The 22335-nt window shown below is 41.0% G+C and overlaps 1 protein-coding gene across 2 annotated transcripts in view; it reads right to left on the reverse strand.

Annotated features, from left to right (window-relative positions):
- Cdc14a (cell division cycle 14A) overlaps positions 1 to 22335 on the reverse strand; it is a 162974-nt gene that overhangs the window by 4765 nt on the left and 135874 nt on the right. The window lies entirely within an intron of this gene.

Below are 22335 nucleotides of genomic sequence, written 5' to 3' on the forward strand. Positions count from 1 at the left end.
AGGCTTTTGTACTCAAGGCTGTGCTGTATCACTTGAGCCACACTTCTACCTCCAGCATTTTGCTGGAGGAGATAGGAGTCTCACAGATTTTTCTACCTAGGCTGGCTTTGAACCACAATCCTCAGATCTCAGTTTCCTGAGTAGCTAGGATTACAGGATGGAGCCAGCAGTACCTAGCTCAGAGCATTTTTCTAGTTGCTTTGTCCCCAGTTTCTGAAGTCTGGTTAATGATCACAAGCAGAGGCAGGTGAAGTACCAGGAGGAGATCACATAGACACATGGGAATATTTATCCTTTCTTTAGCAGAAGTCAGACTACTCCTCAAACTGTTTACGAATGTAGAACAAAGTTACGTTTCCAAGTGCCTCTTACAGCCTTAGGGCTCCATCGATTCCCAGTGTATAGATAATACAGCAAACAGCACCAGGCAAGTGACTTTTGTTACAGATTTCTGCTAGGGTACTTATATGTCCATTCATGTGGGGGGGGGTAAATGTGTGTATATTTAGATTTGATTATTTATGAATTATCGTATCCACAATCTGAAAAATAAGTTTCTCGTAATTATTTAGTCTCCTGGACAAAGCCTTGGCTTTCACATAGCAGAACTCACAGACTCTGGCTGCTTTTTAATTCAAAATACAGTTCATCATAATCTCTATTGCTATTTCCTTTTTGCACAAACTGCTCTCCTGTGTTGTCGAAATGGTACTAGGAGCCTCAGCAAACAAAATTCAGACTACCCTGCCAGGTACCATGTCTCATGCCAATATCCTACTCAGGAGGCTGAAATCTGAGGATTCTGCCTTGAAGCCAGCTCAGACAGGCAAATCCAAGAGACTCTTATCTCCAGGTACCTAGCAAAAAGCCAGAAGCGGAGGTATGGCTCAGCTGATAGAGTACCAATCTTGAGTGGAAAAAGCTAAGCAAGAGCATGAAGCTCTTCAGGTCTTACGACCAATGCACCCTCTCTATCACGCTAGTTCATTCATGCAACGTGCAAGTGTCCATATGGGGGCAGGGGAGGTAAAATAGAGTACCAGAGCTCTCCAACAAAGACACAATCCATCATTTCTCTAGAAAGAAAGTTAAGACAAATTAAAGAAAAAAAACAGTAAGAAGGGTTTAGCAAGTTACTCTGGCTTTGGTATTTCATAATAAACGAGATTCTTCTTATTCTCAACTACAAATCTTAATGGGAATGGACGTAAGGAAGTGGAAGATTCTTATACTCTTCAAGATCTAACCCTGGAAGGTCAGGAACACGTAGGTTTTGAGTGCTGATTGCCCACACAACTGTCTGGGTCAGCTGTTCTCAATCACAACTGAGAAAATCTCAAGGAAACACTGCAGAGTTCTCTTGAAATCTTAGCACAGAAGAGAGACAGATAGGCCACTTTAGTTCCTGCTTTGACCTGAAACACATGATTGTAAAGCATAACTCCATGCTTCTTAAGTAGGCACAGGGCAGACTACTTCCTTTAAAAAAAAAAAAGTCTCCATGTAACATAAAATTACAGCTTGGACACGTTCCAAAATTGACATGAGGCCACCAGTGGAAAATTCCACTCCAGACCTCATGTGACAGGTCACAGGCAACACACGGGTGCACTCAAAACGCTGCATTAAATCACCTTCCATGCCAGGTGTTGTAATCCTGGCTACTTAGGATGCTGACATTCTGGAGATTGAAACTTGAAGCCAGCCTGGACAGGAAAGTCCTTGAGACTCTTATCACCAATTAATTGCCAAAAAAAAAAAAAAAAAAGCAGGAAGTGGAGCTGTGGCTCCAGTGGTAGAACATTAGCCTTGAGCACAAAATCACAGGACAGCACTTAGGCCCAGAGTTCAAGGCCCAACACTGGCATGTACGTGTGCATGCACACACGTGTGCACACACACACACACACACACACATTCACACACACACAATTCCTTCAGGCATAAAAATCATATATGAAACAAATGAAATTCAATTTTGAATTGAACTCTCCCCAACAGATCTCATTATGTATATACAAATACATATACAAGGATATATTAATATTCTTGATAGCACACGAGCAAAGCAACGTCTTGGTATTAGTCATCTAAATGGGAGGAACTAGTGACCTGGAATATATTCCAAAAATCAAAGCACTCCTGGACCCACGCATTTTGAATAAGCAATTGTCAACCCAAACTAATATTTTGGAAATAATAAATTAAATAATAAATAAAAATAACCAGTTAGGAGGCATTTTAATATTATAGAAAGAATACAAATATATTTTGTATTTAAAAAAGAATGTCACAAGTGCAGTTGATTTTATTAAAATAGATTAGAATAAAACTAACTAAAGTTCTTAAGAAACTAGGCTGACTACTCAGCAGGTCTTCTGATGGCTATCTATGGGATCATTGCTATATGCCAAACACAGCTCTTACGTGTAGTCATCATTGACCATCATTAACTATTACATGCAACCCATTTCACAGATGAAGAAATTGAGGTACAAAGCATGGAAGATCCCACAACTAGGAAATACTAGAGTCAGAGTTTGAAGCCTATGAGTCTGGCTTTAAAGTGCTAATCCTTGCAACCTTGTAAATCACCTTCCAGCTTTTGTCCTGAGACAATCACACATTTCAGTCCAACATTCCCTCTCAGCCCAACAAAAATGTTAGACAGACACTGTCAGACAGGGTGTAATCCCAAGAGAAAAAAAAATGATTAAATTACAGAAAGATGTAACACTTATTACCTGGTAGAGATCACACATTCAGATCACTTTCACCTAGACTAAATCAAAAAGTGCTTTTGAAAAGATTCTAAATTAAAAGGAAATTTTCTTTCCTTTCTTAAATATTCTAGTTAAAGTTTTAATGCCACTGGGCCGAGTTTTGTTGCTGTTACCATATCGATTGATACTAATGTGTCTAATATAAGAAGAATCATGGCAATGACATTGGAAATGGCCAGGTGACTTGGGGTCATGAAACTTAGTACTTGCTTATATAATTAAGAGATTTTAAGTTTTCATATACAATATTAGATTCATTTGGTCAGTAAGTATCACGGGGTTGTAATGAGTTAAGGCTTGGTCACATTTCACAGAATTATTACAATAGGAATGCTACAAGAATAATAACAGCAATATTCAACCTGGAAAATGGGATAAAATGTCCTCAATACTTGCAGCCTCAAAAAAAATTATGTCAAAATATAAGCTTCCATCAAGAAATCTTTTTCCCTGAAAGCTGTAAGATTTGACATAATTCGAAGTGTTAGGTAAGGAGATCAAGACAATTTGTACTGTTCTGCAAATTCTCTACTAATCTGTTTTGGGTAGATGTGGGTATTCACTTTAAAAATTTGGCTTTTCTAGAGCTATTTCTTTATATCAAACAGCCCAGTTACCTAACCATGGTAGAAAACCATATAATAATTATAAGCATAAATACTATACTGATCATTAGTAGATAAAACTATAAGTTGGCTATCAACTTAGGGCAAATTGTGAAGGATGAAGAAAAGATCACCATCTTTATTCAAAGAATGAATAAAGTGCCAGCCACCAGTGGCTTACATCTGTAATCCTAGCTACTCAGGAGCTGAGATCTGAGGATGACAGTTGAAAGCCAGCTCAGGCAGGAAAGTCCATGAGACTCTTACCTCCAGTTAACCAGCAAAAGGCCAAAAGTAGAGCTGTGGCTCAAGTGGCAGAGTGCTAGCCTTGAACAAAAAACTCAGGGACAGTACCTAGGCCCTGAGTTCAAGCCCCAGGACTGGCACATAAAAAAAGAAAATGAATGAATACTTATGAACTAATGTTCAAGTCTTGTGAATGATGGACACAGGGGCCTAGAAAGTTAGTGTTCTCTTAGGACAAATTCTTGTCTCAAATGGACTTTTGCCATATTTATTGTTTTTTTCTTTTTGCTCCAGTTCCCTATTTTTTTCAAGTCCCTTAAAGAAGAAAAAATAGTTTTTCTGGTTATCCCTGGTATGAGTTTTAACTAGAAACAAACACACTTCAACAAAAAGTTTGTTTTAATGTGATAATTAAAGGCAAAAATACAGATTTGGTGAAATAGGAATTTATATATAGCTCCCATGTATGAAGATTTAATTAACAAATACATCGCTGGGGAAAATATGATTTATCTGTAATTAACTCTATGCTCCTGGGTCTCTTCATGAGTTTGTAGTTTTGTATTATTGCTTAAGAATTAACATGCAAAATATGTGTGTTGATACATATTTATGCAAATGTGGTTTTCAACACTTAAAATATTTCCTTCTGTTTACATAATGCATACATCTCCAGTAACACTGGAGGAAACATAGCTGTGTGAGATTTTCAGGACATCATGTGATTACAAACACAAAAAGCTAATAAATCAACTTTTGAAATGACTGCATACATTTCTCCCGAGTGTTCTCCGTGTTTTAGAGGCCCTGAGATATACCAAGCCAATTTTGGTTAATTAAAATGCTATGTAAAAGATTCTTTCACCTTCCTACATGGTTTTTAATAGATCTTTTTTTTTCTGGGGGAATTTAATATATGCTTTTCAACAATCACAAAGAGCTCAATTGTTAGATGACAGATTGCTGACACCCAGCTTGACTCAACCAACCGCTACTTGAGTGTTTTCAGTTCATGTGAGCACCAAAATTATATTGATGCAAGCTGGGTATAAATTTATTTTCTCTTATTTTAGTAAAGCCAAATTTCTAGAAGAAAAAAATAACACAACTTCCAGATCACTGTATATTAGAGCTAAAACTGAAAACTTGGCTTGCTGTTAGGGCTTCAGATGCTAGCAATCACATATAGACTCTTAAGCATCCCAGCTTAATAGCTGCAAACACAGATATTTCACCCAAGCTTTAGTTCAATAAATACTTTTTAGACACGTACTATCCCATGGAACTTCAGCAAGCAAAGATGTTTCTGAGAAGCTTAAGAACCACCAGAAGAGAGTCTGCACAACAGACTATAATGTGAGTGACAGATGTGTAGACAAAGTCCCAAGAGAGTCATGATGCAGAAGCATTCTATCCAGATGGCTCCTGGCCTCTTCCTCAAGGTAACTACTAGCCAGGCACTGGTGGCTCAAGCCTGTAATCCTAGCTACTCAGAAGGCTGAGATCTGTGGATCATGGTTCAAAGCCAATCCAGGCAAGAAAGCCTGTGAGACACCTATCTCAAATTAACTACCAAAAAAAGCCCAACAGAAATGGAAGTGTGGCTCAAGCGGTAGAGGGCCAGACTTGAGCAAAAAAGACAAGGGACAGTGTCCTGCCCCAGGATTGGCACAAAAAAGCATGGTTTCAGGTTCAAGTGATAGAGCATCAGCTAAGCTAGCAAGCCTAGTAAGCACAAGACCCTGCATTCAAACCCTGGTACTACCAAAAAATAAATAGTAACTACTAAGTCAGGCCAGGGAATAGAAAATCAAGCAAAGGAGGAAAGGCAGAGTGAATTACACAAGCTCAGGTTCAACTCAAGCTGAGTGTGACACTGGTACCATGCCAGCCAGGATGCCAGAGTCCATTGCTAGAAAGGAGCTAGGTAGCCAGGCTCCAGTGGCTCACGCCTGTAATCCTAGCTACTAAGGAGGTTGAGCTCTGAGCATCGCAGTTCAAAGCCAGCCCGGGCAGGAAAGTCCATGAGACTCTTATCTCAAATAAATCACTAGAAAACCAGAGGTGGCACTGTGGCCCAAATGGTAGAATGCTAACCTTGAGTTGAAGAGCTGAGGGACAGTGCCCAGGCCCAGAGTTCAAGCCCCAAGACCGACAAAAAAAAAAGGTGCTAGGCAGGCTGGCACACAGAGTAATGTTAAAGAACCTTGGGTGGCAAGCCAAGAGCTCCAGACTGAATGCTTTTGGCAGAGTGGATCCACTAACAATGGCAAAGATGAGAAGGATTTGATCACCTCTCACTGAGGAATTTAAACCTGACATAGGAGAGATTAATGGCAAGCAGTTCAGAGTGGGAAGAACACAAAAGTTTGATTTAATCCAAGTTTCAGTGGCTTCTCAAGAGGCTGAGATATAAGGATAGAGGTCCAAAGCCAGCCAAATCAGAAAAGTCCATGAAACTATCTCCAGCTAACCAGAAAAATACTGGACTGGAGGGGCATCTCAAGTTGTTGAGTTCCAGTGGTGAGAAAGAATGCCAAGCAAGAGCTCAGGGTACCAAGTTCAATCCCCAGCACCAGCATGCATGCACACACATACACATATACACACACGCATACACACTCTAAAGCATATATATATATATGTATATATATATATATCATATATATGCTGTTTAATGGTTCATAGAGACCTCAATTAGCATAGCAGAGGTAAGAATGAGGGGACTGCAGTGATAAGGGTTATGGCAGAGGGAAAGGGAGTATATCAAAGATAATTTTAAATTTCTATCTTGGATAACTGAGTGAATAAAAAATAGGTTTGTTGAGAATGTAGACTGAGGGAAGAGAGATCAAGGAAGAGCGAGAAGAGGAAAAGGAAAAAGGAAGAAGTAGAGAAGGAGGCAGCATTGGACAAGGCCAGTGTCTTGGAGAAAGTCACTAAGGGTCAGACAGAAGACAAACAGGTAATGATTTAGGAGAAGGAGAAATAACATTCCAAATATCAAAAAGAGAACAAATTTTTAGGAAAAATGGCTGGTCGACATTTTTGCCAAATATTCCAGGTGTGGTAATACACACCCATAATTTCAGCACTAGGGAGACTGAGGCAGAAGGATCATCAGTTCGAGGCCAGTCTGGGATACATAGTTAAGACTGTGATTCCAAACAATACAAAACATTGTTAAATGCTGCAGAAAGACTAAGAAGAATTAGAACACATAGGCAACTATTAGACCTGGCCCTAAAGAAGGCGGTGATAACCTGTGGGGCAGCCAGGGCTAAGCACCAGCCACGGGAAACATAGGAAGACAGTAAAGTAGGCTGCTCTTTGTCCCAAGTTTATCCATAAAGGAGAAACTGTGGGAAGAAATCAGGACTTAGGAAGAACTCCTCTCTGTTCCCCAACAACCCCTACATGCATAAATTCGTGATTGCAGGTAAGAAGAAAAAGAGTCAGGCAGACAGGAAGCGGGAGAAGAGATGAGTGGAAGGAATTAGATGGGCAACTTCCTGGAGTGTTTGAAAAGAACAGTATAGACAGATATTGGGAAAGAGTAAGGTTTCTTTAAGAAAAAAGAAAGAGGGGGAGAAAGGATGAGTCAGATTCAGATAAACCTTGAGGCAAGTTAAAGGAAATTACTTCTGATAAATTCTATGTTCTCAGCAGATTTCAACACAAGGTGAACAGGTTCCGGAGGTTTGGAAGAGTTACACTGAGGACATTTTTTTTTTTTTTAAATTTTGGAGCAGCCAGTAAGTATAGGGACTGGAAAGGGAGACAAAGAAATAAGTAAAACTAATAATAAGCATCAACTGGCTAAGTAAATCAAGAACATGTTTAAAATGGAGCCAATTGGCCAAGTTACATGATTCCCCCCCCCCCAACAGTCAGTGAACACAAGAAATGGCGGAACTTATCTAACTTTGGAGGCTGACAACATTCATGAGGTTGGAAATGTTGGACAAGGAAAGCAAAAATAACTAAGGAACTACAGAAGAAACGGGAGCAAAGGGGACTGTCTGAGAAGAATCACAGGATTCTAGACAGCAGAAGCAACTTCCTCTGCCATTAGCTCTAGTTGATAGATACACTTCCAAGTGAACAGAAAAATGATATGCATGAAGTGCCATCAGGTCCAATGGCTGGCCCACTGGAGGTACTCAATAAATGCTTGCTGATGATGGTAATGACTTAGAAAATGTCCAGTTGTCCAGTAGCTAACAAGTATAAGCAAAAGTCTTCTGGGAATGATGGGATTTGATGATGGTGGTGACAGGGGAAAAAAAAGAAAGAAAGAAAAAAGATCTTTTTATCATTGGACTATTGAATCAGGGCATCTAGCAAACTCTCAGAACACACTCTGTGCCTCTTACTCTTAGCCTCTTCCTAGATTTAGAAACAAGGTGGGCAGTGGTGGCTCATATCTGTAATCCTAGCTACTCAGAAGGCTGAGATATGAGGGTTGTAATTAAAGCCAACCCGGGTAAGAAAACTCTGTGAGATTCTTATCTCCAATTTACTACCAAAAAGCTGGAAGTAGAGCTGTGGCTCAAGTAGTAGAGCTCCACCCTTGAGCAGAAAAAAAACTTAGGAATGGCACCCAGGTCCTGAGTTCAAACCCTAAGACCAGCACACAAACACACACAACACACACACACACACACACACACACACACACAAATAAAGCAAGGGTGTTAAATCCGGGCATCTAGTAAGCCATCTGAACATACCCTGTATCTCTTAGCCTTAAAAATTTGGGAACCACCAGAAAGGAAGCATTTTGTACTTAAAGAGTAAATTGGGGATGAGAACCAGGTTAAATGGGTTCAGATTTTGCTTTCTTTCAAGTGGAGATTTGATTTTTTCTTTTGGTTTCCTGCTTTTGCACACAGAAGGCTGATGGGGTTCATCCTTGGTCTCCCCAAGAGTGAGAAACATCCGCTTCTGTGGATAAAACAAATTCTCACCTCCGTCTCCATTATCAGCAACCGAGAAGTTCATTATCAAAGAAAGCCTATGCCACAGTCCAAAAGCGGTGTGAGAGAGGTGACTGCCGATCTGTACAAGCATGTGCAACACAAATCCACATAACTATCTGCTCACAGAGGGTGGCAATAAATATCTGCACACACACACACACACGCACGGGCGCGCGCACGCATAAATTTCAAATTTTTGCAAGAAATAAATGACCTACTCAATATTAGAAAGACAGGTTAAAATAAGCCACACAAAGGCAAACACACTCACCCTAGATGCTGTGAGATATCACAGCAGTCACATTTTCTAACTGGATGTTTCTTACTTCAAGGTGACCAGTCTATTCAGAAAAGGGCCAAAGGTCTACAACCTTTAAGCAGAGGGTTCACAATGAACTAGGGGTGAGCAAGGTCAGGTGACTGATAGAGGCAGAAAACGTGAGGAGGGATCCAGTCCAATGTGGCGGAGGAGAGCTTCACAGAGAAGGCAGAGCTCCAGCCAGCCCTTGATGGAGAAGAGTCTGAGAAGCAAAGGGAAGGAGTAGGTGGAAGGCTGGAAACCATGGTGGAGGACAGATCACATTCAAGAACACCAAGAGCCTGCCTGGCTAAAGCAAGAGGTGAGTGATCAGAAAAAGGGAGAATTGAGCTTACATAGCTGGTGGGAAGATTCAAAAAGGCCTAAAATAGCAAGGTACAGACCTACTTCAGGTGAAGCTAGAGCTTTCTTTGTATAAACATTTTATACAAGATGAAAGAGAACGAGAGGCCACAATAGGACCCTCAAAGGATCATCTCGGTGACCTAAAAACATACTGAGACCCAGTGGCAAGCCACTGATAACAGAGCCAGAAACCAGGAAAGGTGACCTGGTGTTCGATGCTGTGGACATATCCAGAATGTCCAGGCCTGACATCAGAGTCATGAGTTTCTTTCAGCTAAGCAACAAAGCAGACAGAAGCCATGCCACGATCCTCAGGCACAGCTTGGATCTGACATGCCATTGTTGCTTGAGAAGCAAGCGTAGGCCCAGCTCACCAAGAGAGAAAATAGCCTGGGTCATTCAGACTGAGAGAGCTAGAGGATCCAATAGAGCCCATGAGAAATAATAAAGTGTTAAAGTGAAAGATATGGTAGTTGCCAAGGTCTGGTGTCCAGTAAACTGGAAAACAAAAGAAGCAGCCCTATCAGAAAACAGGTAGATCTCAGGAATTACAACAATAAATTAAAAGGAAAGAAATGCAGAGAACAGAACAAAAGGCTCCAAAGTAAGTTTAGGCAGTATTACAAAAGAAGAAGGTAGGAGAAAGGCAGAGAAGAAATATCCAAAAGAGATATGAGCTGAGAATTTTCTAGCAGCCCTAAAATTGAAAGCACACACTGAGTCCAGCTAGATCAATTATAATGAATCACTGTTTGGACATGCTATGGTGCTATGAGAGAAGCGCAAGGAAAAAGACAAGTCTTATGATAATAATTGGTTTTATTCTACAACCCCACAATCTTTTCAAACAAAGCCTTACATAAGGAAACTGGTATTTTAAGTGGATTTTGACAGCAGTGCCAAGACAAAGATAGAGGGACCAGAATAATAAAGGCAGAAGGATCCGTTAAACCAGAAGATGCCTTCATGGAACGTGTCATCTGGTGGAAGACACTGGCTTGTTAGTCCTTACTGAAATAACACTGAGCTCATGGGAGACATACTATACTACATATAGTATGTCTAACTGGATAAGCTTTCACATGTATATACAAAGTACTTAGACTGGGTGTTTGTGGCTCATGCCTGTCATTCTAGTTACTCAGAAGGCTGAGATCTGAGGATCAGTGTACAAAGCCAGCCTGGGCAGGAAAGTCCATTAGATTCTTATCTCCAATTATCTCCAATTAACTACCAAGAAAAGAGGAAGGAAGGAAGGAAGGAAGGAAGGAAAGAAGGAAGGAAGGAAGGAAGACATGAGTGTGCACACATACAAGTACTATTTTTTAAATCAACCTACAAAAAACAAAAAGTCTTTTTTTTCTATTCTAGTTGTATTATTGATATATAAGAAACTATAAAATTGAGTAGTGAATTTTCATTACATATTTCTGCTCAACCGTGTCATGGAAAGCAAGCTTTGTGCTTGAAAACTGTTTCAAATGGGGAGATAAAAACAGTGGACAGGCTCTTCCCAAAAAAAAAAAAAAATCAATGTACGCACCCCTTAAAGTGGGAAAGTTAAGTTATGGTTAAGTATATCTGCAAAACTCTCATCTGTGAAATAGCTAATATGCAAGTTAAAGGCATCATTTGAACTCTGTTGCCCTCAAAACAATTTGATGCTTCAGTTGTCACATTAAAAAAAAAAACCCAAATCCCCTTGGGAAGAGAACAAAGGAATCATAGTGTTGAACGATTGCCAAACATGTGGTCAATACTGAGAATGATTATTAATTTCCCTCCACTAAAAACTCATAGCAAATCCAAAGCTAAGGAAGAACAAAGAGGAGAGATTTTAAAAAAATCAACATCAAGAGATTAGAAAAGGCAGCAATAATCCTCACTATTAAATATAGTAACCTTCAATTAAACAAATGTTTTGATTCATGAAGATATAACGAATTTTACATAACATACATTCATAACATGAGGGTTTCTATGATGATATCTCCATACATACACACAGTGTACTTTGAACAAATTCACCCCTTCTACCACACTCCCATTCTTCTCCCTTTTTCAGACAAAGAATTTGGTGGTTTTCATTCTGCTGTCTTTGTGTGTGCGTGTGTTTCCATCTCCCCGTGAATATAAAACTCCTTTAATGCTGTTTGATTCTTCATATCCTTTTCTTTTCTACTAAATTTTACTTTTGAATAAATTATTATTATCTATTACTTTGGTAACCATGTGCTTATACACAAAGGTTTAAGATATAAAATTAAATATATATCATAGTTAAGATGAGATGGTGGCAATTTTTGTTGTTGTTATTTGGAGTTTATTTGGTTTTGGGGGGGATGTTGTCAGTCGTGGGGCTTGAACTCTAGGCTTGGGCTCTGTCCCTCAGCTCTTCATCTCAAGGTGAGCGCTCTACCACTTGAGCCACAGCGCCACTTCTGGTTTTCTCCATGGTTTATTGGAGATAAGAATCTCACAAACTTTCATGCCTGGGCTGGCTTTGAACTGCGATCCTCAGATCTCAGCCTCCTGAGTAGCTAGGACTACAGGTATGAGCCACCGGCACCTGGCGTTATTTGTTTTTTGTACTGGTTCAGGGGCTTGAAGCTCAGGGCCTAGGCATTGTCCCTTAACTATTTTTGCTCAAGGCTAGTGCTCTACCACTTGAGCCACAGCTCTACTTCTGGCTATTTCGGTGTTTAACTGGAGATGAGTCTCATGGACTTTCCTGCCCAGGCTGGCTTCAAACCACAATCCTCAGATCTCAGCCTCCTGAATAAGAGCTAGGATTACAGGTGTGAGCCACCAGTGCCTGGAATTAGTGACAGTTTTTAGAATGCACTGGAGATAAGAGGAGGTAAGGCATGAAGCTTAGATCTGGAAAAGCTCTTACAAACCACTGGAAAGTAGTCGTATTTATTAGAAATTGATGTTCAAGTAATCAGTGAGTAGATCAGCATTGTCATGAGAAACCATGAAGTGTTTTAAGGCATTGGTCAGTCACTCAGTAGATGTTCATAAACCTGGTTTTCTTACAAAGCTGGAATCCAGTATGTTTTATCTCATTTCAAATCCTACTTTAAGCATGAAAAATTCTCATATATGTTCACATGTGTGTATACATATACATATACACTCTGCCTGATGTCAGAACCTAGAAGAACTTAACCTATCTGCAAGCTACCAACGTTGGTCTTCCACAGAGGAAATTTGGGATGGAGAACTTAACTACCACCCTCACATTGGCGGGCCAGACCTAAGTATAAGTATGAGTATAAGAATGGCCACATTCAGCCGGGCGCTGGTGGCTCACGCCTGTAATCCTAGCTACTCAGGAGGCTGAGATCTGAGGATCGCGGTTCAAAGCCAGCCCGGGCAGGAAAGACCGTGAGCCTCCTATCTCCAATAAACCACCAGAAAACCGGAAGTGGCGCTGTAGCTCAAGTGGTAGAGCGCTCGCCTTGAGCTGAAGAGCTGAGGGACAGCGCCCAGGCCCAGAGTTCAAGCCCCACAACCGACAAAAAAAAAAAAGAATGGCCACATTCAGAGATCCAAACTAACACATGGTTTAGAAATGCTAAGATAAAGTAGGAAGTACATCATCTTTCAATTCAACTATCCTTTCAGCTTTAAAGCAAAGGATGATCTTATTCTTTTTAATACTTTCTGTACCTATTAATACTTTAGAAATCATTACATCCAAAAGAATTCCATCAGCTCTGTGCCAATCAGTGAGTGGCTCATACCTATAATGACAGCTCCTTAGTAGGCGGAATGCGGAAGATCACAGTTCTAGGCCAACCAGAGCAAAACGTTGCTGAAACCCTCATTTCACCGAGAGCTGGGCCCAGTGGTGTGCGCCTGTCATCCCGGCTGTGTGAGAGGCTGAGATGGGGAAGAACGATGCTTGCAACCCAGACTGAGTGAATAAAAGTGTGTAAGAAACTTGTGTGAGAAAAAGCTAGGCATGGTAGTGTGTAGCTGTCATCCCAATTATGGCAGGAAGCACAATCAGAGGATCATAATCCAGACTAGGCCAGACAAAAAAGAATTTAACTCCAAAATAACCAGGGCAAGAATAAAAGGGAGGGGCTGGTGGTATGACTCAAGTGGTAGAGTGACTGGCTAGCAATTACAAAACCTTGAGTTCAACCTTAAATGCCACCCCCACCCCCAAAAGAGTAACTTCATGAAATACTTACACATAGCAAGTTTAAAATTAGGAGACATAGGTGGATATAGATTGACAACCCATAAACAAATGTCCACATCTAAAATAGCAATACTCTATGTTGATTAAAAACAAAGTACTAACTAGCCACCATCCATGGGAACTGAAGTCAAAAAATAAAACAATGGGTGAGTTCATTTTGTTTGAGAAGAGCTTCACAGAGGGGAAAGATAATGATTGCCGCCTTCAAAAAGGAGAAGTTAGTTAAGTGGCCAGGAGGATTCCCAGAAAGGCCTTTCCCAAGGCCAAGATCAAGAGTAGGCACAAACACAGAGCAGGAAGAGGACAAGGGAACATGGTGTGTAGGTACAACAGGAAACACAGCACAGAAGTCCTGATAGCCTCACCATGGAGTTCAAAAGGATCATTCCAGAATTAGCCTATCACTGATTATTTTTGAACAGGGGAATATGCCATTGAAATCAGTATTGTCTAGCAGTGCTTTAAAGCAAGGGCCAGCCAAACACAGCCTATGGATCGAATCCAATGCAATGCCTACTTCTGTTCGTACCTTTTGTGTATGTGTGTATGCCAGAGCTGGGGCTTGAACTCAGGACCTAGGCACTATCCCTGAGCTTTTTAACTCAAGTCTAGCACTCTGCCACTTGAGTCACAGTTTCATTTCCCCCATTCTGGGTGGTTAACCGGAGATAAGAGTCTCAGAAATTTTCCTGCCCAGGTTGGCTTTGAACCATGCTCCTCAGATCTCAGCCCCCTAAGTAGCTAGAATTACAGATATGAGCCATTTTTTTTTCTTTGTGGTACTGCAGATTAAACTCAGGTCCTCTGCCAAGGCTAGGCAAGGACTCTATCCCTGAGTTACCTTCCCAGTCTGTTAAGGAAAGTTTATTGGATATAGCCACACTTTCATTTATGTGTTAAATTGAATAGTGAGGACACATAGCCAAAAATATTTGCCATCTGACCCTTTATAGAAAATGTAGGCCAGCTCTAAAGTACAAACATGAGGTGTAAAGAGCCTGAGTTAGGAAGATCATCAAAGTTATAACCCCACAAAAGGGATGAGAAAAAGAGAGAACCGAGAAGACTGGGAACACTCCAAGAAATAATAAATGCCATCGACCTCACAGCCCACAGCCTTCATGAGAATATTCTTGGAAATATCTGAAAAGGTTAAGAACAAAGCACAATACAGGATACTATAATTTGTGTAGTCCCCCCAATTTTTTTTTTAATTTTTGATATGTGCTATCCAAAACCGCTTCCAGGAGCACTGCTTGTTACGAATATTTCTAAACCCTCCAGGTCAAGACAGTAGACACTTGTTCTACATGGCTGTTTCCATAAAGCAAGATTCATATGCATTCCAACACAGATGTAACAAAAAAAAAAATAAAACTCCTTATAACCTTGTAACTCCCTAGCCACATATATATATTTTTAAATATCAGGATAGTATCTGATAAGGCTTCATGTTTGAGTGTTATACAAAGGTGCTTTATAAAAATATGTATTAAAATATTTCTATTTTAAATATAAAAAATATGTAATTTTACTATTTATAAAAATAAATATTTCATTTAAATAAAATATCGAAAAATTCTTGATATCCACTTAGCATTAAGTCGTCATATATGATTATTGAGTCACAGGAATATGATGAAACCCAGAAAAGCTGCTGAATGCACATAGCATCTACACAAGAACAGCTTCATGAGGCAAGCACAAGGGGTTCACATCAATCTCCCTGTTCTCAGGCAATCCATGACCGCTGGAATCAAACCAGTCAACTCAGACCTGCCCAGACCTGGTACAATGCCTGCCCAGACCTGGTACAATGTCTACGCTCAGCTCCCCACCAGGCTTCCCCCTTTTGCCTTCATCTTAACTTTCCAGCTTCACCTTCTGGTAAAGCCCCAGCTCAAGTGCCCTGAACACTTAAGCTCTTATGCAACACTAGCTGAGAAATACTGAGTGCTCTCTGTAACTGTTGTGGCAAAATACTTCACAGGATGTATCTCGGTTCTACACTAAACACCATCATGTAGGCATTGCTCTGATGACGTTAGCGTCAACACTCTACAGCTTGCCAACCCTCTTCAAAGCATAGTCATATGTTCATATAAAACTTATGAAAGTGAAAGCTTTTTGGCTGCCTGCCTTGAAACAGGTCCCACAAAATTGTATAAGCTTCAGGCAGTATGCACATGTGAACGCATGCACGCGCGCGCGCGCGCACACACACACACACACACACGCTCAGAGACATTAAATGAACTGCCAAACTCTTGCCCAAAAGTAGACCAGAAGCCAGACCCACTTGATTTCTGACCTAAGCATTTCACTGCAATAAGAAGGCTGGGCTTCTGATCTTTCTTATACCGCTTCATAGAATAGCAACTAATTCACTTCTTAACCTTTCTCACTAGATACCCAGCAGGCTCCTATTCATCTTCCAAAGCCCAACAAAAAAAAAAATATGACCCTTTCTTCAGAGTTTTCCCTAACCTTCCTTGACAAAAAAAAAAAGTTCTTTAGATTCCCCTTCCATGTGTGAATACCTGTAACCATATATTGCTGACATAATAAAACCAAATAAATATACCTTTCCAGGTTAGATTGATCTACGTTCCGATCAGGGTTCTGCTACATATTAGCAGTTCATTCTTAGGCAGATTATATAACTTCTCAGACCTCCAATGTTTTTTAACTTCAAACTATAAATAAATATTTCTATATTCATTCATGTAAGCACACATCCATCCTTTTAGCTAACCATCAACTACTTACTGACTGCCTATTCGGTGCCAGATGTAGCTATATGTAACTAGAAACCACAAGGCCCATCCTTGCTCCCAGAGCACAGAGCCTAGTGGACGATGAAAATCCAAAGAGTGCTGTTATTAAGATCAAGATTGGGTATTAGAAAACTTAGGGGGGTAAAGCATCCAGGACCGAACTCAGACTTGGGGATCAGATGAGGACAACGAAGATGCATAGCAATTCAGTGCAAGGTGTCACAAAAATATAACATAGCAAATATTCAAGTCAGATACCACAAGTAATTTTGACTTAATAAAATACTTCCACCCCACCCACACCCAAATCACATGCCCCTAATTTCTTAAGCACTTGACAACTCTTCTGTCAGGGAATCAACTGACTTTTTCTTAAAAACAATAAGTGGTCAAAAAATGAAATCTTGTGTGTTGCACTGGGCACTAGAGTCAGAAAGACAAGCGGAAGGGCCAAGGTCACTAAAAGCTGGCTGTTCCTTAGCATTCTGTCAATACTACAAGGATTCCTTAACATGTCTTCCTGTTTTCTCCTGTTAAAGCATTTAATGACAGAACAAGGAAATCATTTTTACATTTTTTCCTGGGGGCTGAACTGCTGCAAGAAATGAGAGAGCAATTGCACCTTTCAAAAGAGATGCTAATTGTAGCTTTTAAAATATTAGACTCCCTCTAAACACCCATCACCCTCACCTCCTAAGAGTTTCTGGGTCTTTCTTAAAGGTACAGAGAAGAGATTACCAGGCAGACTTCATCTTGCTACCAAAGGATTTTTAAATCATCTTTGCTGAAGGAGTCAGTCCTAGCTCTTCAGAGGTCTTTTCAGAGACACAGGAAGGGTCCATCTTACCAAGACAACAATCAGAAAGGCTACACTTGACCACAAAGGAAAGCCAAGCACAAGCTCCTACCTGGGTCCACAGACAGTGGAAATTTCCACATCACTGTGAACGTCTAGCAGTTGCTCAGCAGAGGTAGGACGCAAGCCCTCCTTGCAGAGGCTTCAAGGCAAAAATAAAGAAAGGAGAGGGCATCACAGAAATATGCTTCTTAGGTCCTGCAGGGTTAAAGAGGGAGATGAAAGCAGCTGTGTAGGCAACTCTATCTTTTAAATTCTCATATTTAGTGGGCTGGGAAGGTGGCTCAGTGGTAGAGTACTTGCCTTGCATGTAGGAGACCCTGGGTTCGATTCCTCAACACCACATAGGCAGAAAAAGCTAGAAGTGGCACTGTAGCTCAAAAGGTAGAGCACTAGCCTTGAGCTGAAGAGCTGAGGGACAGCACCCAGGCCCAGAGTTCAAGCCTTACTACTGAACAAAAAAAAAATCTCATATTTACAGTAAATGACAAATTTAAGAGAAGTGGGGGTTAGATGAGTAGCAGCAACTGACCATACATATTTTATATTGTCAATGGGAAATCACCTTACTCCTAGCCAAAAGAGAAAATGTGGAAGAGGAAAAGAAGAAAGAAGTAACAAACCATGGGGTGAGACCTGAATTAAGTTGCACAGACTTCTTTGGGAGGCCTGATTATTTGTGTAAAGAATGCCCCTCTGCTCCCAGCAGCAAAGAGGAAATGTGAGATCCTCAAAGGCAGGACCTTAGCCTCTCAAGCTACCATCAAACTGCAAGGCTTCGGGCTTTGAGCTATAAATGTGGAAGGTGCTCAGTGGTAAGTGCTTGCCTTGCATGCATGAGGCCTTGGGTTCGATTCCTCAGTACCACATAAGCAGAAAAGGCCAGACAAGTGGTGCTATGGCTCAAGTGGTAGAGTGCTAGCCTTGAGCTGAAGAGCTGAGGGACAGCACCCAGGCCTAGAGTCCAGGCCCTACAACTGACAAAAAAGAAAAAAAAAAAAGCCTTGAGTTGGGAAATCCACAAGACATCTTGGGGGTACATTGTTACTGCAAATGTAAAGGCCTGCATTTTATTCTTAAAAAAGAGGCTGATTTTACTATCATCTTATATGGTCATATGTACATACTATTGAGCTGTTCTGCTTATCTGCTAGGACTATCCTAAATATATAACAAATGAAGGAAACTATGGGATCTATGTTTCTTTGGGTCTGGTTTACTTCACTTAATATGATTTTTTTCCAAGTCTTTCCATTCCTTATGAATGAGGCAATATCATTCTTTCTGATAGAAACATAGAATCCCATTGTGTATATAAACATTTTCTTGATCCATTCATCTACTGAGGGGCACCTGGGTTGGTTCCATATCTTTACTATGGTAAATAGTGCTGCAATAAACATGGTTGTGTTGGTAGCTTTAGGATATCCTTATTTGTGGTAATTAAGGTAAATGCCTAAAAGTGGGATTGCTGAGTCATAAGGGAGCTCAATGTTTAGTTTTTTTGATGAACCTCCACACTGCTTTCCAGAGTGGTTGAGCAAGTTTACACTCTCACCAAGAGAGTAGTAGCATTCCCTTTTGGCCACATCCCCTCCAGCATCTGTTATTACCAGATTTCTTGATAATGGCCATTCTAAGTGGTGGGGTGAGGTGGAATCTCAATGCTGTTTTGATTTGCATTTCTTTTATGGTCAGAGATGTTGAGCATTTCTTCATGTGTCTGTTGGCTATTCTTATTTCCTCTTCAGAGAAATCTCTCTTTAAGTCTTTAGCCCACTTATTAATGTAGTGGTTCTTTCTTTGAAGATTTTTTGTTGGGTGATTTAATTTTTTGAGTTCTAAGAATAATTAGATATGAGGCCAAGACATGGAAACAAGAAGTTTTTCTTTGTTTTTAATGTACTATGTGATCTCTTTTTTCTTTTATGGTTTTTTTCCCCTATGGTTTATCCCCTGTATTTGATTTTGGAGCCCTTGGTATTATATATACGTTTATCTGAATTAGGGAAGAGAAGGGAACAACAAAATGGTAAGAAAAAGGACAAAGGGCAAACCAAGGCAACAGTGATACTCACAAGATGATATCTCACAAGACAATATGTTGGAAATGAACAGTATAATTTGGTAGGGGGGATTGGGGAGAAGGGAAAGTGGGAGAAAAATGAGAGAAGGGGTAACAAGTTCAAGAAATGTACTCATTTCCTTATGTATGTAACCATAACCCCTCTGTATATCACCTTGACAACAAAATTAAAAAAAAAAAAGGCTGATCTACAATCAGGATGTGAAAGTGTTGACTGAATTTAATCCCTGTTGCAAGATACCTAATGTGAAAACATAACTATAAAAATTTAAGTACATTATCCTAGTAGGATTAGAATCTGACTAAGGACAAGGCAGTCGCTTGGGGCTCTATTGTATAAATGAATCTAAACTAATGGTGAGCCAGGCACTAATGGGCCACACCTGTAATCCTAGCTACTCTGGAGGCTGAGATTTGAGGATTGAGGTTTGAAGCCAGCCCCAGCAGGAAAGACTATGAGAATCATCTCCAATTAACTACCAAACATCCAGAAGAGTGATGTAGCTTAAGTGGTAGAGTACCAATCTTGAGAGAAAAAAACTAAGGGACAGTATCCAGGCCCTGAGTTCAAGCTCCAGTCTCACCACTAAACAAGCAAACAAACAAAATAATGTAGAAAAACATAATTGGAAATACAATCAGATCAAGAAAAGTGTTTGTGCGAAAACTCCTCTTAGGGAAGGATTAAGGGTAGAAATATTGGGGGGAGTGGAATTGAAAAGAGGTGTGAGGTAGGGATGGGAATGATAGAGTCCCCCCCACACACACACACAAACACTGCACTCTCACTTTAAAAAGCACTCCCAGTTAAGCACAAATGGCTCACCCCTGTCATCCTAGCTACTCAGAAGGCTGAGATTAAGGATCTAGATTTGAAGCCATCCTGAGTAGGAAAGTACATGAGACTCTTATCCCCAATTAACCATCAAAAAGCTGGAAGGAGAGCTGTCAAGTGATGAGCTATCCTTGAGCAAAAAAGCTCAGGGACAGTGCCCAGGTCCTGAGTTCAAGCCCCAGGACCCACACCAAAAAAAAAAAAAACACAAAAACTCTGAACTCTGGGCCTAGGCACTGTCCCTCAGCTCTTCAGCTCAAGCTAGCGCTCTACCACTTGAGCCACAGCACCACTTCTGGCTTCGTCTGCTTATGTGGTCCTGAGGAATAGAACCCAGGGTCTCATGCATGCAAGGCAAACACTCTACCACTGAGCCACCTTCCCAGCCCCCACCTCCATATTTTCTAAAGTGGTTTCCAATAAGAATTACCTGTGAGATTAAAGGCTCAAGTGGCAGAGCTCTACCCTTGAGATGCCCAGGGACAGTGCCCAGGTCCTGAGTTCAAGCCCCAGGAACATCACAAAAGAAAAAGGGAAGCACTTCCATATTTTCTAAGGTGTTGGCTAAGGAAAGTTCCAATAAGAATTACCTGCAGGATTACTGGTTTGCTGGGTGGGCCGCTAACAGCCCAGGCTACTTTCTGTCTTCCCTTCATTTCCCCAATGAACAGCATCCTTTCCCCATTAATGACTGAGGTGGTCAAAGAACTGTGGTGCAAAGAAACGCCACACCAGAGTTTCTCAGGATCAGGGCTTAATCCCGCCCAGAATGTAATCCCTGTGTCCACCATACTCCCCCCTTCTTTAACACTTGAGATCTTGTTCCGCTATCTGCCCTTGTTCTTTTCCAACCTACATTCAGGTCAGTATAGATCTCCAACCCCTTTGAAGCAAACAAAATATTGAAGTAATTCATTTTAGGAGGTTATCTGGAAGATTTTACCCTAACAAGGACTGCAAATCATTAAACATTATTGTGTAGGAGGGTGCCTGGGCCCCAGTGGTTCATACCTGAAATTCTAGCTACTTGAGAGGCTAAAATAGGATGGTGGTTTGGGCAAAAAGTTCATGAGGTCCCATCTCAACCAATAGCTGGGCGTGGTAGACATCTGTCATCAAAACTACACAGGAGCCAGGTGCTGGTGGCTCATGCCTGTAATCCTAGCTATTCATAGGGCTGAGATCTGAGGATCATGTTCAAAGCCAGCCTGAGCAAGAAAGTCTGTGAGGCTCTTATCTCCCATTAACCACCAGAAAACCAGAAGTGGAGCTGTGGGTCAAAGTGGTAGTGTGCTAGTCTTGAGCTGAAAGAGCTCAAGGAGTGATACCCAGGCCCTGAGTGAAAACCCCACTAAAGGAACAAATAAACAAAACTCGACAAGAGAATGGGAGGACTCCAGTTCAAGGCTAGCTTGAGCAAAAACGTTCAATGTGAGCCAGATGTCAGGAGATAATGTTGGGCATAGTGGTGCACCCCTGTCATCCTAGCTATAGCAGGAAGAATACATATAGGAGGATTATGTTCCATGCCAGCAAAAATGAGGCCCTATCTCAAAAATAATCAGCACATGGGGCTTGGAAGGTGGCTCAGTGGTAGAGCGCTTGCCTTGCATGCCTGAAGCCCTGGGTTCGATTCCTCAGCACCACATAAGCAAAAAGAAAAAAGCCAGAATTGGTGCTCTGGCTCAAGTGATAGAACGCTAGCCTTGAGCTGAAGAGCTGAGGGACAGTGCCCAGCGCCCAGAGTTCAGGCCCAGAACCGGACCCAAAAATAGTAATAATCAGCACAAAAAAGGTTGGGTGAGGGTGTGGTTTAAACAATGGAGTACCTGCCTAGCAAGTATGAAACTCTGAATCCAGACTCCCAAAACTCAAAAAGTTTGCACATATAAATAAAAGGAGGATATTTTTGTTGTGGTGGTTTTTTGGGGGGGAGGGGAGGAGGGTAAGTAAAATGTGTTTGGAGATCTTCCTGTTGCTAAAAGAGATGTCTAGCAACATCTGAGACTTGGCGTCTCAGCTATAACTTTCTTATACAGGAAGGAAGGAAGGAAGGAAAGAAGGAAGGAAGGAAGGAAGGGAGGGAGGGAGGGAGGGAAAGAGTGAGAGGGAGGGAGAGAGAAAGGAGGAGGGAGGGAGAGAAAGAAAAAGAAAGGAAGGAAGGAGACAGAGAGAAAGAGTGAGAGGAAAAGAAAGAAGGAAAGAGGGAAAGAGAAGAAGGGAACAGAGAGAGAAAAGAAGAAGAAGAGGAGGAGGAGGAGGAGGGAGGAGAAGGAGGAGGGAGG

This window comes from Dipodomys ordii, unplaced genomic scaffold (assembly GCF_000151885.1).
Source record: "Dipodomys ordii isolate 6190 unplaced genomic scaffold, Dord_2.0 Scaffold139, whole genome shotgun sequence".
Classification (NCBI taxonomy): domain Eukaryota; kingdom Metazoa; phylum Chordata; class Mammalia; order Rodentia; family Heteromyidae; genus Dipodomys; species Dipodomys ordii.